At 42.3% G+C, this 16,485-nt stretch overlaps 1 protein-coding gene and 1 long non-coding RNA gene across 3 annotated transcripts in view; one reads left to right on the forward strand and one right to left on the reverse strand.

Annotated features, from left to right (window-relative positions):
• GPR39 (G protein-coupled receptor 39) overlaps positions 1-16,485 on the forward strand; it is a 160,888-nt gene that overhangs the window by 19,432 nt on the left and 124,971 nt on the right. The window lies entirely within an intron of this gene.
• On the reverse strand, positions 457-11,070 carry LOC123027460. Its single transcript, XR_006415517.1, has 3 exons — positions 11,060-11,070; positions 5,764-5,773; positions 457-1,052 (listed from the first exon to the last, which is right to left on the reverse strand). It is a non-coding gene; the product is annotated as an uncharacterized LOC123027460 (long non-coding RNA).

The following is a 16,485-nucleotide window of genomic DNA, read 5'->3' on the forward strand; positions in this document are numbered from 1 at the left end:
CAACGCAGAGCAAGATGTCTTGAAGAGTCGAGCAGCAATAAAAACAATTTAGAGTCTCTCTCCTCTAGTTGTTAAAAGTGATAACCTTTATAAAGCAGAAATTAAATTCATAAATCTACTACTCAAGAAGGGAAAATGTAACTAGAAAAACAAGCAAAACGTATGGGGTTTTAGAGCTATGCTTTGGTGCAATGTCTGAAAAATAATGAAAACAAATGGAAAGCATCTCGGAATGGGTTTGGGGGAAGTTTACTCTGTAGCTTTTAGAATGTGGCATTGAATTTGAAAGCAAGAACAAAAAGGTGGGAGAGGAAGGTGTGATAATCCAGTTCAAAGGATTTAGAAGTGGATATTGTAATGCCTGATAGGGAGTTTTGAAGTTAAATTTTGGTGAATTGCAAAGAATTGCTCTGTCCTCACACAAAGTTGGGTGGATATCAACCATGTTAGAAAAGGGTGTCCCTGAGCCTAGGAATTTGTTTTTGGCACGAGAATGGAAGGGGGCTCACCCTGCATTCACATAAAAATCTATGTCTAGTTATTCCAAGATTCTTACCCTTTCAGCAACCTAATTGACGTAGGAAAACTCATGTTGTTGATTATAGAGTTGAGAGTCAGGAGCTCTTGCTAATATACTGCAAATCACACAGAGTTTTACCAGGTGATCTGAATCTGACCTCTTCCCACTCCTCTTTTAGCATTCCAGCAAACAAAACCCAATTATTCCTTGTTGGCAGTTTTTAGGGCAGAATTATGGAGCCTAAATAAAGCTGAAGGTGGGGGGCTCACCCTTCCCCTCAAGCTACAGAATTGCTACAGAGCTTGACACAGCCTTGGACCTCTAGTTCCACCTACTTCTAACTACACCAACAAGATGCTTTGGCTCAGTCATTACTTTACAAAATGGTTCCAATGCGCGATTTCCTTGTGAAGATACAATGAGGTCATGACATGGGTGCAAAAGAGCCCTATATCAGTGATGGCAAACCTTTTAGAGACCGAGTGCCCAAACTGCACCCGCAAACCCACTTATATATCGAAAAGTACCAACGCTACAATAAAACCTGAACACTGAGGTTTTAATTGAGAAAAAATTCACAGCCAGTTGAAGCAAATTATATATATATATATATATATATATATATATATATATATAAATAATCTCCTTGGCACTGCACTGACTGGCCATGAGAAAGATTGGAGGAGTCATGCCTAATGAGTTGCGGCTCGTGACGTAATCGTCTGGAGCAACTACTCCTATCCGAGCATGCGCATAGCCCCTATGTGTGTTGTTATCCGAAGCTTGGCTGCTGGGGTGACGCTACTTCGCAGTGGAACGTGTGTCATAGGTTCACCATGACTGGCCTGATACTACACTGGTGCACTCCCCTAACCCTAATATAGAGGCAAAATAACATTGAAAAGAGGGAGATTTTGAAAAAGCCTTCCTTGAGTAGCTTTTACTGCACAGCTCATCATTTCTGCCCATTCTAAAAACATCCCAACCATCAAAATCATTCCAGGACACCTAGATTTTCTAACCCTACACCTACGCTGGTTCACACTCCAAACCCTAATATAGGAGTAAAATACCATGGAAAAGGGGGAGATTTTGAAAACGCTTTCCTTGAGTAGCTTTTCCTGCACAGCTCATCATTTCTGCCCATTCTTATCATATCCCAACCATCAAAATCATGCCAGGACACCTCATTTTTCTAACCCAAACCCTCCCCTGGTGCACACTCCTAACTCTAACATAGGGTCAACATTCCATTGAAAAGAGGGTGATTTTGAAAAAGCCTCCCTTGAGCAGCTTCTTCTGCACAGCTCATCATTGCTGCACATTCTAAACACATTCCAAGCATCAAACCCATGCCAGGACACCTCCTTTTTCTAACCGTTACCCAGTGATGGTGTACCTTTTTTAGAATGAATGCCCAAACTGCAACCCAAATCCCACTTATTCATTGCAAAAGTCTAACAGTACAAAAAAAAAATATCTGAAAACTTAGGTTTTAGTTTAGAAAAAACAAATCACAGTCAGTCCAAGGAGATATATATATATATCCTTGGCATCGCACTGGCCGTCCAGGAGAAAACTTGGATGAGTCTCAGCTAATGAGTCGTGGCTTGTGACATCATTGCCTGCCACCACTACTCCTTTCCGAGCATGCGCATGGCCCCTATGTGTGCTGCCATCCAGTGCTCGGCTGCTGGGGCGATGCTGCGGCAACTTGGCTCGCATGCTGACAGAGAGGGTTTTGCTGCCTGCTGTGGCATGCGTGCCATAAGTCGCCACCACTGCCCTAAATCATGCTTCCCCTTACATGCCTTTTTTCTGAGCACACAGTCCTAAATGTTGTACAGGGGAAAAGCCCTGATCCTGTTATTTATTTGGTTCTCCCTTTCTGCTCCTTTCCCAAGTCTGCAGTGCCTTTTCCAAGTGCTGTGACCAGAGCTGTACTTAATGTTCCACGTGCTGTCATACCATAGCTGTGTATACTGGGAGTATGATCCTGGCAGTTTTATTTTACTCTCCTTTCCTAATTATACCTATAGTGGAATTTGTCTTTTTCACAGTAGCTGTGCACTGGGTTCACATTTTCACTGATTTGTCTACCACAACCCCAGGATCTCTTTCTTGGTCATCACCACTAGGTCAGATCTGATCAGGCCATATATGAATTTAGAATCGTTGCTCATATGTGCAACATTCTATACTTGCTTACAATGAACTACAGTTGCCATTCTGCCAGTCTGGAGAGAACTTTTTGGAGCTGGTCACAGTCCCTGTTTGTTTTCTCAACTCTAAATAATTTCATGTCATCGACTGCCTTGGTGCTGATCTGCACTAGGCATATTTGTCAGCATTGAAATGCCTGACTCAGTGGTGTGTCTCATTACATGCACCCCAACTTTTCATCCCAGCTGAGTTTTTCTGAAGATATCATGACTTCTTTACCCACTGTGTTTCCCCCTCCCCATGTGTTTGTGTGTGTGCGTGTGTGTGTGCGTGTGTGTGCGCGTGCACACACGCCAATGTGTGTCAAACTTACTGTGATTTTCTGGGGCTAGAAGGAGTGGCATCCATGGATTGGGAGAGAAGAGAAAATGTCAAACAGCAACAACTCAGAGGAGACCCTCCAGCCGCTTTCCCACTTCTCCCTCTCTGTGTCTCTCTACTACTTCCCCCTTCTCTCAGTGAATGGAGCATGTATGTCATGTAGCTTCCCCCTCCTCTCCCCTGTCCTTTGTAAAAATAAAATTAGCAATTCTTTGGATGCCCGAACATGTTCGTCTGCTCAGAACCCATCACCGCATCTTCAGCAGCCTTATTCAGAAGTAGGGGCATGTGAAGAAGCTTTTTCAAGGGTGGGAATGCATCAGAGTTGCTGGGCTTGGTTCCCTGGACACCAGCCTGCTTTCCAGTGGCCATAGGACTGACTTCCTGGTGAGGGTGCCCGGTGTCCACACAGACTCCCACCAGGAAGCAAGCATGCATGAAGCTGCACAGGTGGCACCCTCTTCTGCACATGTGTCTCGTGGCCCTTGGTTGTACTGCATGTGCCGCAGAAGGTCGCAGGTTGCACAGTGTGAGTGTTTGCAGACGTTGTCTCAGCTCAGCTCACTTCTTAAGTGAAGGTTAGGAGAAATCTGAAAAACAGGAGGAGGCCAGATTCATGAAAGGATCTTTGCAAGCCAAATCAGAAGTAAAGCACATTGAGCTCAATGGCAATTGCTTCTGGGTGGAGAGGACTGAGGGTGCAGGTGCCACTGGCCTCACCACAGGAAGTCAGAGGACACCAGCAAGCAGCATCGCAGCCACCCGCTCTCCTTTCCCCCTTTTCCTCCATGGTGCCTTGTGAAGGGCAAGAACAGCTGTCTGCTCTATCTTTTTTCCTTTTCAAATAACTTTTCCAAGTTGCTCTAGGGAACCTGCACGTTGCTAAGTGAACTATCAAAGAAAGTAAAACAAAACCAAGCTTAAAAAACCTCCCTGTATGCATCCCTTTTCCAACTCCTGCTTCTGCCACAATTGCACTGGGTGCGATGCTTGAGCATGTTCTCAACATTGCACTGTATTCATTAGCATGAGCCCCAGCCGTGATGAACGCATTTTGCACAAATACCAAGACTGTATCTCCTCATAGATAGGCTTTGGCGAATGGGGCGGCATAAAAATGTTTTAATAAATAAATAAATAAATAAAATAGGAAGAACTCTCCCTCTGAGAGTTGCACCCCCTCTAAAGCCGATCTGGGAGGGCTTGCTGGAGGCTGCAGGTGGGAGAAGGCTATTGCCATTTCCTGTGGGAATCTGCTGTAAATACATTTTGCCCATCGAGATCGTAGATGACAAGACGCAGGTGTGTAAGCAGTGGTGTAGGTCTATCAGAGGTATGAAACTGCTGAGAGAACAAATTCTCTGATCCCTATATATAGTCTAAGTCTTTTCTGGAGTTTTGGGAGGGATCCATAGGCAAGGAGGTGTAGTCCTCTCTTCACACAGTATTACCCCTAGTTCGTCGCACCATTGTATGGGAACACTTCATGTTTCAAAGGCTACAGTATGTGGTGCCTAACACAGTACAGTTGTCTGGAGAGCCGCTGAAGGAGTGGCTGTTGATGAATGGGCTGAATGGATTCTTGGTTGGCCAAAGCATACATTCATGCTGATATGTCGAGAGTAAACAACTCAGTGTATTTTGCTCCATGCCGCTAGTTGCGTTTTACTGTATTGTTGATAGCCTACTGAATACTTAGTAGGGTGTAAGTGTGGGTGTGTTTTGCTATGGCAAGAGCTTTCCACCCTAAAAGTCTAGCAGTGTTTACATGAGGCAAAGGTCAAATAACGCTTTATTTAAAAAAATTCTACTGCAGGCTGGTGAACCTTACAAAGGGGTGAGTCCTGTAGCTCATTGCTGAAGGAAGGTGAGAGCTGGAGGCAAATTCCCCACCCAGCAGGATTGGGAGCCAGGGCCACATTCCTCAGGGCTGCAGCAAGTGATCCATGGGCCCATTTCCCTTCTCCCCATCCCTCTTGGTCAGCTTCCCTCAGTGCCGCTGGAGGGAAGAGAGAGTGCGGAAAGAGGCTTTCCATCAGTGGGAGCTGGGTAGTTTGGCAGCAGTGCTGATTACCCTGCGCTGCTGCCTTGACTTCATTTTGGCTTCAAGAGCTGAGGGAGAAACTGTGCTTTTATTTTATTTAATAGATGTGTTAGTCTGCCAGCTCCCAGGATAGCAGCCCTCACAGGCTGGCCCACACAGGGACCAGTGACAAGCAACAGTGCTCAGAAGATCCTATTATTCAGTCAGTAAAACAGCAATAACAACAGGGCATCATTGAGAGAATAGGAGCAAGGGGAGCTTGTGCAAAGCTGCTTGTAGGATGGCTGGCATTGCCTGCCCTCGTTCATTCACACTCATTCTTCCCAAGTTCTTCTTGCAGCCTTAAAGCTTATGACAGACTTCCCCCCCCCCCCCCCCCCCCCCCCCACATGTGCTGGACTCTAACTCCCAACATCCCCCAGCCGCTGTCGACTAAGACCTAATGCTCCAGCAAGCAGAAATGGATGGTACCCTTTATCTGATGATTTCATATCTTACATTTCTTAGCCATTCCATGAATTTTCATGACTAGGAGGTAAGATATAAATATCTTACATTCAGTTAGATTAATTAAATTTGGAAGTTAAACAGTTTAACCCAACAAAACTTTAACTGTTTTCTACATGAAGATCATCTTAGTTCTTAATCAGGCTACTTGCAGGCAACTTTAAATTTATATTTATGTAAATGTATGCTAATACAGGAACCACTTGCTGAGGATTATAGCCAAGGGGGAGGGTTAAAAGAAAATCTTGGCTAATCTGGCAAACAGTTAGAGGTGAGGAACTTGTGTTGTTTTGGCTTACAAATCCCATCAGCCCTAGCACAGCACAGACTATGGTGAGGGATCATGGGAGCTGTAGATCAAAGAATCTAGAGTGCAAAACGTTGGACATCCCTGAAGAGAAGTTTCCAGTTCCAATGTAACAACATATAAGTGGGATGAAACTATTATATGGCAAACGTGAGTGAAGAGCAAAATTGCATTTGCGGGAAAACATCAGTATGAATAAGAGTATCTCTAATCCCTTTACTGTCCACGACTTCTAAAACTTGCTTCTTGCCCATTTAGGCCCTGATTGGACAAAGCGCAGTTGTGGGTGAGAGCGGGGATGACTGAAGGAGGAGACAATGGCTGAGGAGAAATGGCAGGACCGGAGGGTGTTAAGCCTTCCCCTGGCTCTACATCCTGCCCCCACACGCACCTCGATTCTGCAGTGGCACTGCTCCTGTCCCCAGTGAACTATCCACGCAAATAGAGCAACAGACCCAACCCTCCAAGAGCATGTTCCCCCAAAGGGACACTTAATATAAGGCAAAAGCCACTTCAGCAGTTGGTTCCGAGGAAGTGATGCTTTTAGAATAACCTTGCCAGAAGTACCAATGACACAGCTCCACTTGGCAAAAATAATTGTTGGACTCAAGATTCTTGGCTTGCACAGAACTGCCTTCTTCCAGCTGTGAATACAAGCGCTGCCAACTGGGGAAGAAGATGGCATTATGAACATAAAAGTTATTACAGCCTGGATGAGACATTCTGTTTGTGCATCCACTGTCAAATAACTGCATCAGTGCCATTAATGTCATGGATTTCAGGATCTGGAGTGTCTTAGAGAAACCTACTGTATTTTTCTAACTATAAGACACCCTCATGTATAGGACACCCCCCACTTTTACCGATCTGTGAGTGAGCAAGCTGCTGCTGCATGCGCGCGCCTGCCGCCTCCCCGCACACGCCTGCCTCTCCCCCCGAGTGCGCCCGTCTCCCCCCTGCCCGAGCGCACCCGCGGTTCTCTTCTCGGCCCCCTGAATATAAGACGCTCCTCCATGTTTAGGTAAATATTTTTAAGAAAAAGTATTGTCTTATACACAGAAAAATACGATATTTTAAGTGACTGTGTTCACTTGAGAAGTTGGAAAATGTCTCACTTAGGGATTGAGAAAGGTAAACATTATTTCAGGACTTGTAGAATCTTCAGTTCATTCCTTGGCAAGGAACACAAGTTAGGATGCAGACACCCGTATGAAAGAATGTTTGGAAATCTGTATTTTGGCTGTTTGAATAGGTGAGTGCTTTGTGATAGAGGTTCACTTTCCTGAACAGTCTGGATTCTATGCATTATACTGTATATACTACAGCTGTGCTATGACAGTTAAACCAAACTTAATTATGACACATGAACTCAATCAATGGGCTATTATTTGCAAGTGCTAGCAAAAGAAAAAATGTTCCCAAATAAAGCTTTGCCTTTCCCAAGCATGCATTAATAGCATAATGAGCTGCTTCAAAGACATTTTAACCTATGACTATATTGCTGCAAAATAAAATTAGTGACCCATGTTAGATCTTTTGTTTCCTATATCTAAGACAAAAAGAAGCAAAGCCCAACACTCCAAACTTGAACATCTAATTTTTTCACAATCAATCTAGTGTTGGCAGATTAATGTGTAGCTCAAAATAAGGGTGTTGTGCGTAGAAAGAAATAGCCTTTCAAAAGATCACTGAGGAAATATATTTTCTGAGGCACCTGGCAAATGGATTTGTAGTAGAAGAGATTACTTCAAGTATTCTGCTAAAAATGTGTGCTTGACATCTCTGGATGACTTGAGCACAGTAAAACTTGACAATGGTAGGACTTCGGTTACAGGAAAATTAGATGTTTCTTCATCGCTGGGAAATTGTCTGTGTTTGGGCTGTTATTGGGTTTTTCTCCTTTTACAGAATAAGATACCGCTCGGAGACAGAATGAAATTGAAAGAACAGCTTGATTGATTGGTTTTCAGAAAAAAATATAGCTTCAGTTCATGTACGTTAGTTGAGTTCCTTGTTACACTCAATTGCATTTCTTTTTAGGCTTCCCTGAGATATCCAGTATGTAGATGTCAGTGGTTTGGGATTACTTGGAATCTGGATATCCCAAGTAATAGTAAACATATGATAGATTAATCACTATGTCATGTGATCATTTTCCACCCTACATATGAAATGAATGGGACTTGTGACTAACCCAAGTATCTTTAATTTCAGTAGGTTTAATTTTGTTGTGAGCCGCCCCGAGGCTTTGTTGCGATGGGGGCGGCATAGAAATGTTTTAAATAAATAAATAGGTCTACTAAAGATATTTATCTGATTATTTTGTTCAAACAATATTTTCTCTCAAAGCAGCTCACATCAATTTAATAAAAAAAAAAGACAGGCCACATCATCAGACTTATAAACTATAATGATAAGACATACAAGCAAAGGGATGTGGGGAAAGAACAAGAGGAAGGTTAGCTTTTCCAACCCAGAACAAGTTGCTAAGCTCTAGGCAGGTACCAATATGCATGTTGTGCCAGGCTGACCTGTTAGTTTGACTTGGACCTTGAAGTGACCTGTGTGGCCGACAGACCAGCACCACCATAATAATGCAATTTATTAATAACCTGAGAAGAATACTCATGTTCATTTAAAAGTGAAAGCTCTTTAGCTCCCAACGTTGGGAAGAGAGATGAGGAAGTGTGTACACAATGTGACATTTCAGAAGATGATATGGTGCGTGGGGGGAATTGATCAAGCTTTGGGGACTAGGGGTGCAGGCATTAGTATTCTTCATAGAAGCAATACTCATGCCTAGCCCCAGGATCACACATGGTGAATCTATCCAAATCTAGTTGATTTGCATCATTGGCGAAGCTCCCAGAATCCAGTTTTTCTGGCTGCAAAATTTTAAACATTCAGCATACCATTGGGACAAGGTTTCTATCCAAAATAGAAGGCACCCTGTTTCCTAATCTTCTGATTGTTTTATATTATAATTAATATGTAATTAATATTCTTAAATGCAACAGAGTCTCTTCAAGGTGATCTAACCTTGGAGATATGGTAATTTTTATTGGATATAAAGGGACTGCAGATAAAAATAACACCTTTTCTGTAATATTAGGCTGCATAGATCAAATCTGGGCCTTGTAAATACTTTTTAGGTTGCTCCTGGGGAGATATAGAAGGACAGCTGCTCCTCCTCAGATTTGCCCAGAACAAGCCAGCAACAGCTTGAAAAGAAAGTAAACCGTTGCTGCAGACTGTTTGTGGGATGCAATGCTGTGGTTAGAAAGATTTCTTTAGACTAGCTCCTGAAACTGAAGAGCTGTTTGTGAAGACTTTTGGCTGCATAAGGCAGTGAAGGATAGGGGCGAATGGCTAGAGTGGATCGCTTTGTCTCATGAACTTTGCTGCTGGGTAACCAAGGCATTCCAGGGAAACAGAGCTGCAAAGTCCAATTTGCAAGCAATTCATAACCGTTCAGTATCTTCTTTCTATTAAAATTTGAAGAGTAGCAATTATTGTTTTCTACCCTACATCAAAACCATTATCTTAATACAAAAGGTTTAATTTTGTGAGAAGTGGTATATTTGGAATTGGAAACAATGGAAGAATAGATAATAGATTTAATATTCATAGTTGAAAGCTTTAATAAATCAACTGTGAAGTTGCTATAAAATGGGTCCTATCTCTTTGGAGTTAGGATGAGATAAGGAAGAAATCATGATTTGGGGAATAATAGTGTTAAAGTACTTTAGCTGTGGTCTTTCAGACTTATTGATCCTACTGGGATGGAATAAAAGGGTTATAGGGTGCCTCTTAGGTCCGCTTTTGCATGGCTGGGTGGAATGTTGCGTTGATAACCTACGAAATGCCAATTGCACAGGATGGCTGGGTCCTACCCAGATGTGCATCAGGAGTCTCAGTAATGATGTGATGCTGGTAATGGTGATCAGGATGACTCGCACCACTGGTACTTCTATACAGATTCATGCAGTGTAAAAACCTGGCCATAGAAAAGCAATTTTGGAGCAGCAAGCATGCAATACCTGCAATGTAGACATTAGACTTAATTATTAACTTGAGATTGGCCAGTGTCTCGGCACAGAGAGACATCTTTGAAATCTACAGGGTTGGGGAGCTTTCTGCTTCCTTAATCCCTATGAACAGAGGGAAGTGCCTTATCCAGTACAGTCCATCTGGATTGGCAGCAGCTCTCCAGGGCCATGGGTAGAGGTTTTCTCATCACCTGCCGCCACCTACTTTAGTCAACTGCGGGAGTTCAGGATTGAACATAGGACCTTCCATATGCCACATTTGCTCTCCCTCTGAACATGCTCCCTCCCATTCATTTTAGTAGCTCTTCTGCCCCTTCTTAGGGTTTGGTTACCTAAACATATATTTGCTGAATTTCCCTGATTCACTGACTTTTAACATTTTTATCCTCCCTTTCTTCCATTATGAACAGAAGTCAGCAAATACGCTCTCCCATCCTGCCACAGCTAAGATGCAGACCTTCCTCCTTTCAGCAGCATTACTCCATCATCTGACTTCAAACCATACCCCTTGCTTCAAATAACGTGTCAATAATTCACCACTAAATTTGAAAAAAAGAAAAGAAAATGAACTAGAAAGTAGCAGAATTAGCTGAGAGACTTTGTGCTTTTGATTTGAACCAAAAGCAGTATGGAATTTGAGTCCTTGAACAAGCCATGTGCTGCATGATAGTCTGGAAGTTCCCCCCTTGACAGGGGGAATTTGAATGACATAGCAACCTGTGCACAGTGGAGGTCCATATGGAAATGAGCACAAATGGAACATGCAGGATGGGAAGAAAAAACTACCTTGGCTCCTTTTCCTTCCCAATCATATGAACATCACCATTGTGAGTTATGTTCTCCCTCTTTGGACAACATGATGAACATGGAACTGAACATGGCCTGGGGGCCAGCAACATTAATTAACAGATTCACCCTCACATGAGAATATGTACAGGCAAAGGGATTTTTAAGAGGCTGTTCCCAAGTTATTATTATTATGATTATTATTTAAAACATTTGTATGCCGCCCAGTTGTGCCATAGCACCTCTGAGAGGCTCACAACCACAAGAGAGAAACACAATGAAACCATAATAAAAACCATAACACCTTAAAACAACACAATTTACACCACATATTGCAACTGAATAATGAGTGGAGACTATGAATGCCAAAGCGAACCCTAAAAAGCTTTCCCAGTACTCCCAATAGAAGCTTTGGCACAAGTCGTCTTTTAGCCAGATATGCTGCAGTTAGCTGCATCTTGGTTAATCATAGGTGGTAAAAATTCAGCTGCATAAGGGGAGGGCATATAAAGCCTTCCTCCATTATACTGGGGGAAAAGGAACAAACAACATCTACTCTCCTCCTGTGGTGAGGTTGGGAAGAGGATTTCAACTGCATTTGCTCTTGCAGAATCACAGCTTAGTGCTGCATATGTACTGATGTTTCTAAATGATATGAACATTGGCAAAGGCAAAGTGGAAGATAGTATGCAGATGCCATTTTAATTTTTATATTCCACTTCATCTTATCTTGAATGCATTTCTTATGTTCAAAATAAAAGGATAAAATAACCACTTAAAATTTGGTAAACAATGCTATCTGTGTTGTGCTTGTGTGCGATGCAAGCATCAGAATTTTCTCCTGTGAGCATTCTCTAGACTCTCCCTGCACAAAAGGCAGGTCTACATCAGCACAAGAATTTTCTTTCCTTTAAAGAAAGCAGGAAACTCTGCTGCATATGGAGCTTTATAAAATTATAACCCTCACAGAGGATAATCTGTAGAATTCCAGCAACTTTAAAAACAAGCAAATATTACTTTTAATGCCACCAATTGTCAAACCACTAAAAACCATCTCATAAACAAAAAGCGAGGTGGAACTCCTGGAGGGAGCTGCACAGCTGAGAAGACATCTTTGTACATGTGCCGGGGAAAGAGGAGGCCATTTGTGATCTGATTTGGGAAGGATGGGTGTCTCTGGTGGCTTGGAAGGGTTGGGGATCAGGATCTGCAGCCAGATCTTCTCCTTCAGAAACAGCACACCATTTCCAGCCTTGAAGGGAGAGTTCCACCACATCCTATGGGCCCTAAGACTCTCCTCTAGGTACCATAGGATTGAACTCCAAGTTTCTTGTCAAAACTCTACTAAGGCATTACCATATGGTAATACTTTTTGGAGTTTCTAGAATAACTTAGCCTGTAGGCTGAGTCCCAGTGGCACTTACATCTCGGTAGATATAGCTAGACTTGCACTGGTAAAAGCTATAGCAATTTTTTCCCATTTTTATGGGCCATGAAAAGGCAGATGAATGTACAGTTTACAGATAAGGCTGTAACATAGAAAATATCCAGTCGTGCTTCTTACTTGAGTTGTCTCTGCCAGATAAAAGAGTGGTGGATATAAGGTGAACTAAAATTGGCTTTCTCCTGATGAATATATAAAATTAATTACACTACAACAACAAATTTCTTTCATTATAAGCTTTTGTGGAGTACATTTGATCAAATGATTATGTTGTGTACATGAATACAGATATAAATAGTTCTTAGCTGTACATATGTTTCTCCCAGCACTAGAAGGATGGGGAGAAGGTGGCAGAGGAGAAAGGAGAATAAATGTTGTTTGTTGCTTTTTGATAAATCTACATACAGTTGTTGCATGAAGAAATGAAGGCATGTCATCAGCTCTGTATAGGATCTGGATCACTTTACTTGGATGTTGTAAATGAGTGAAGACTGCTAAGTCCCTTGCTACAGCAGTTGCTTCTAATCCCTATGCCATTGCATGAAAGCTTTTGGGTCTTTGTGTTCTGTGTTTGTGTGAGTTTTAATTTTCTGTCTGTTGTATTGAAAAAATAATAATCTGTTAAATGCTTAAGTGGCCTTTGGCCTTTCAGAATGCAACCTGCCATTTATTGGCTCTGGGTACCATTTTGTTATCCCCAATTGAGGGAGATGAGTCTAATTATGCAGTTAAGAAAACACTCTCCTTGTGCTCTGAAAGGACAATTAAAAGTGACAGCACCTGCAGCGTTTTTAAACAGTGGGTTATGTTGCAGAAATTAAAACCACACTGGATGACACTCCTGTTCATACAATCTTGTGATAATTATAAATAGGGTGGGGGGAAATGCTAGAAAGCGTTTGTGTGAAAAGCTGCATCTGAAATCTCAGAAATCCTGGGTTTGGAAACATCTGTACCTTGGTCTAATTCCTTTGTCCTTGTATTAAAAGGACATGCCTACTGGCATTCAGACTAGTTCTTATGGATTCTGGGATGATTACTTCCTAGAACTGACATTAACATGTGAATTACACTTATTGTGTGAATAATTATGCAGAAAGACACGGGATGAATATGGTCACCATAACCCTCTACCTTGGTTCTTTTGTGTTGTCTGCTTTTGCGGGGTACAATGACATTCTTTCCTGTTGTTGCAATATAATGATTTGAATCCTGTGATCTCTTCTGTCCAATGCAGTGCATGTTCAGAGGCTGTAGCATTCTCTGAAAAGTGCTAGAATGCCATAATTATCCATTTGGGAGACCTGATTCCTATCCAGACCTTGACAGAAAATCCTGGTCTCATGACAAATGATGGGTGGGCAGGGAGCCCACTGTAGCATACTTGCAATGTGTGATATGGGTAATGGATGCACAACAGGAGGACCTACGAAATTGTGGCATCCATGTGAAGCACCCCTGTGGTTGCATAATATAATATGGGCATAGTGGATGAAGAACATGGATCTAATCTATTGTTACAGAATTATGACCTGCAGGTGCTTACCACTGGCAGTATCTTTGGTGCTGGTGATCCTGATTCAAGGTGTTGTTTTTATGGGTGATTCAAGGTTCTGGATTGGTCTTCTAAAAATTTACATGGCTCAGGATGGAGCATGTCTCCCAGCATCAGGCGAAGACCTTTTTATTTTCCCAATATTTCAACAGTTAATTGGTTTTATCCTTGTTTTTATCATTATTTATTGAATGCAGTGTGTTGTTGTTATGGTTTGCTTTGTTTTTTGTTTTTTGTAAGCTGTCCAGTGACTTTTAGTATTGGGATGGCATTTAAAAACTTTAAATGAATAAATAAATAAATATGGAATGCTTTCTCCAGTGAGGCCCTCCTGGTACCAACACTGTTAACTTCTCAATGCCAGGTTAGGACTTCCTTCTCTCAGGATGCTGAGATTGATATTATACACATATTTTATTGAAAAAAATTGTGCAAGCTACCCAGAGAGCTTTGGCTGTTTGGTTGATATAGAAATGAAAACTATGGGGGTTTTTAAATTGCTTATTGGCTCAGACCTAACTTAAAGTTCATGAAGTAATCACTTCCCCATCGTTTCCTTTCTCCCTGCTCTCCCCCAAAATCCTCTGCAGGGAATCAGAGGCCTGCAGAGACATGTGAAGAAGGTGCAAGGCAGCACTGCATGGCCCTGAATTCTTCCTTCTGGGGGCCCCCTTGCACCCCACAATGCTACTTTTCTGGGAGTAGCTGTGGAACATTTCTCCCATGCAAATCCTCCTTTCTTTGAATTTGTCCTAATGCATTTTTATTGTGAATTTTAAAAATTGATAGCGAAACCAAAAAATGCCAAAGAACATAAAACAAATGTATGTTGAATACAGGTTAAGTGTATCAGGGCCAATCAATACATATGGAATTTATATGCACGCGCATGTGTGTGTGTGTGTGTGTGTGTGAGAGAGAGAGAGAGAGAGAGAGAGAGAGAGAGAGAGAGAGAGAGAATGTGTGAGAGTGTGTGTGGAAATAGACTTCTGTCAGTAATAATAATTATGCATATGTTTCAACAAAGGCAAGCCATATATTTCTATATTTATCCACGTCTTGGTGATACCAAACACCACCTATTCAAAGGCTGAAAGAGTCAATAGTCTTCATTATATGGCATTAATGTGGATGGCCATTTATCCTTGCAGTGTTACAATGGCAGTTGCTTGTTGTCATAAGGGTGCAGAAAATCTATCTACTTTGTCCTTATACTAGATTTGAAGAAGTGAGTAGAAAGCTAAACATGTAGACCCATAAATATTAAAGAATTTTTCAATACATAATTTATCCAACTTCTTTACAAAAGAAGGTGGTTATACGGCCTTGTCAAAACATATGTGGGGGCGGGGGGAGAAACATTAGCTCATGGGTCCTCAAACTATGGCCCATGGGCTGGATTCGTCCTGCCATGCTCATTTATCCAGCCCGCCTCAGAGGTTTTGGACTTGCTCGGAGAAAAGGATCTCCAAGCGAGTCCAAAAGCTCTGAGCCAGTGCAGGCATTCTTTGAAACTGAGCAGAGAGCTGGCACATGTGCCCAATTGTAAAAGCTCAACTGTGTGTGTGCGCCGGCTCGCCCCCCCCCCCATTGCATGCATATACAGAGCTGGAAATATGGAGTCTCTCTCTTTCTCTCTCCCTCTCTTTCTCTCCCTCTCCCCCAAGAAGGGCAGGAGGGGGAGAGAGAGACGTAGATGTTTGAAAAAGGATTGAAGGTAAGAAAAATATAATTTTTAAAATCCATTTTTAAGTCCCTCTAAGCATTCCCCTGCTTGCATTGTTCATTTAAACCGGTCTGCTTTTTCCCCTCTGTCTGCTGGCCAGCCTGAGGCTCTTGTGAAATTTTCCTCTCCACACTTCCGTGTTGAGAAATGAGGTGGGGGGGGGGTCACTTTCGTTTTTCTTTGGTGCTTTCTTTAGCAATTTTTTTCAAACTATAGTCTGCCGCCCCAACAGTCTGAGGGACAGTGAACTGGCCCCCTGTTTAAAAAGTTTGAGGACCCCTGCATTAGCTGTATCACAGCACCAACAGTTAGCTGACTTAGTCTTGTTTTGCCAATGTTTATGAGGTTCCTTTTGATTACAAATATCTTTGAAACTTATGGTTAAAGAGGGTAGTCTCACTGAACTTGCTCCATATCATCAGTTTTTCTCCCGATTTGTACTCAATTTTGGGCTTCCCCTCCAAGGGTGGGTTTGCCTCCTTGGGCAATTTTGGAATCCTCATGCTTAGACATTCTTTCAAGGTGGCTTGCCCTGCATCCTGAAACATGCGCATATATGGGATTGCTTCTGTAGTTGCTGCAGTAACACAAGTGTGAAACACAGTAGCATGTTGGTTGTGGTTTGAACCATTTTCTGGTGTAGAATTAAGCTTATGGGGAAACACTGATTTAAAAAACATTCAAAAGATGCAGATTTGGATGCATTAGCTGGATTAACTAGAAGGAACTTGGTTGTTGTTGTAGTTGTTGTTACATTAATGGACCGCCAATTCTTCCTCTTACAAGGAATGCAAGGTTGGGTACAAGACTCTCCTCTCCTCCATTTTATCCTTACAACCGCTCTGTGAGGTGAGCCAGGGGGAGAAGCAGTGCCTGGCCCAAAGTCACCCAGTCAGCTTCATAGTTCAGTAATGACTAGAACTTAGACATCCTAAATTCCAATTCATCTCTCTTCACAGCACCGGCTCTTCATATAACTGATGGTAACCTCCTGCCCTTTCCT

This window comes from Varanus komodoensis, unplaced genomic scaffold (assembly GCF_004798865.1).
Source record: "Varanus komodoensis strain SLA01 unplaced genomic scaffold, ASM479886v1 scaffold32, whole genome shotgun sequence".
NCBI classification, from domain to species: Eukaryota; Metazoa; Chordata; class Lepidosauria; order Squamata; family Varanidae; genus Varanus; species Varanus komodoensis.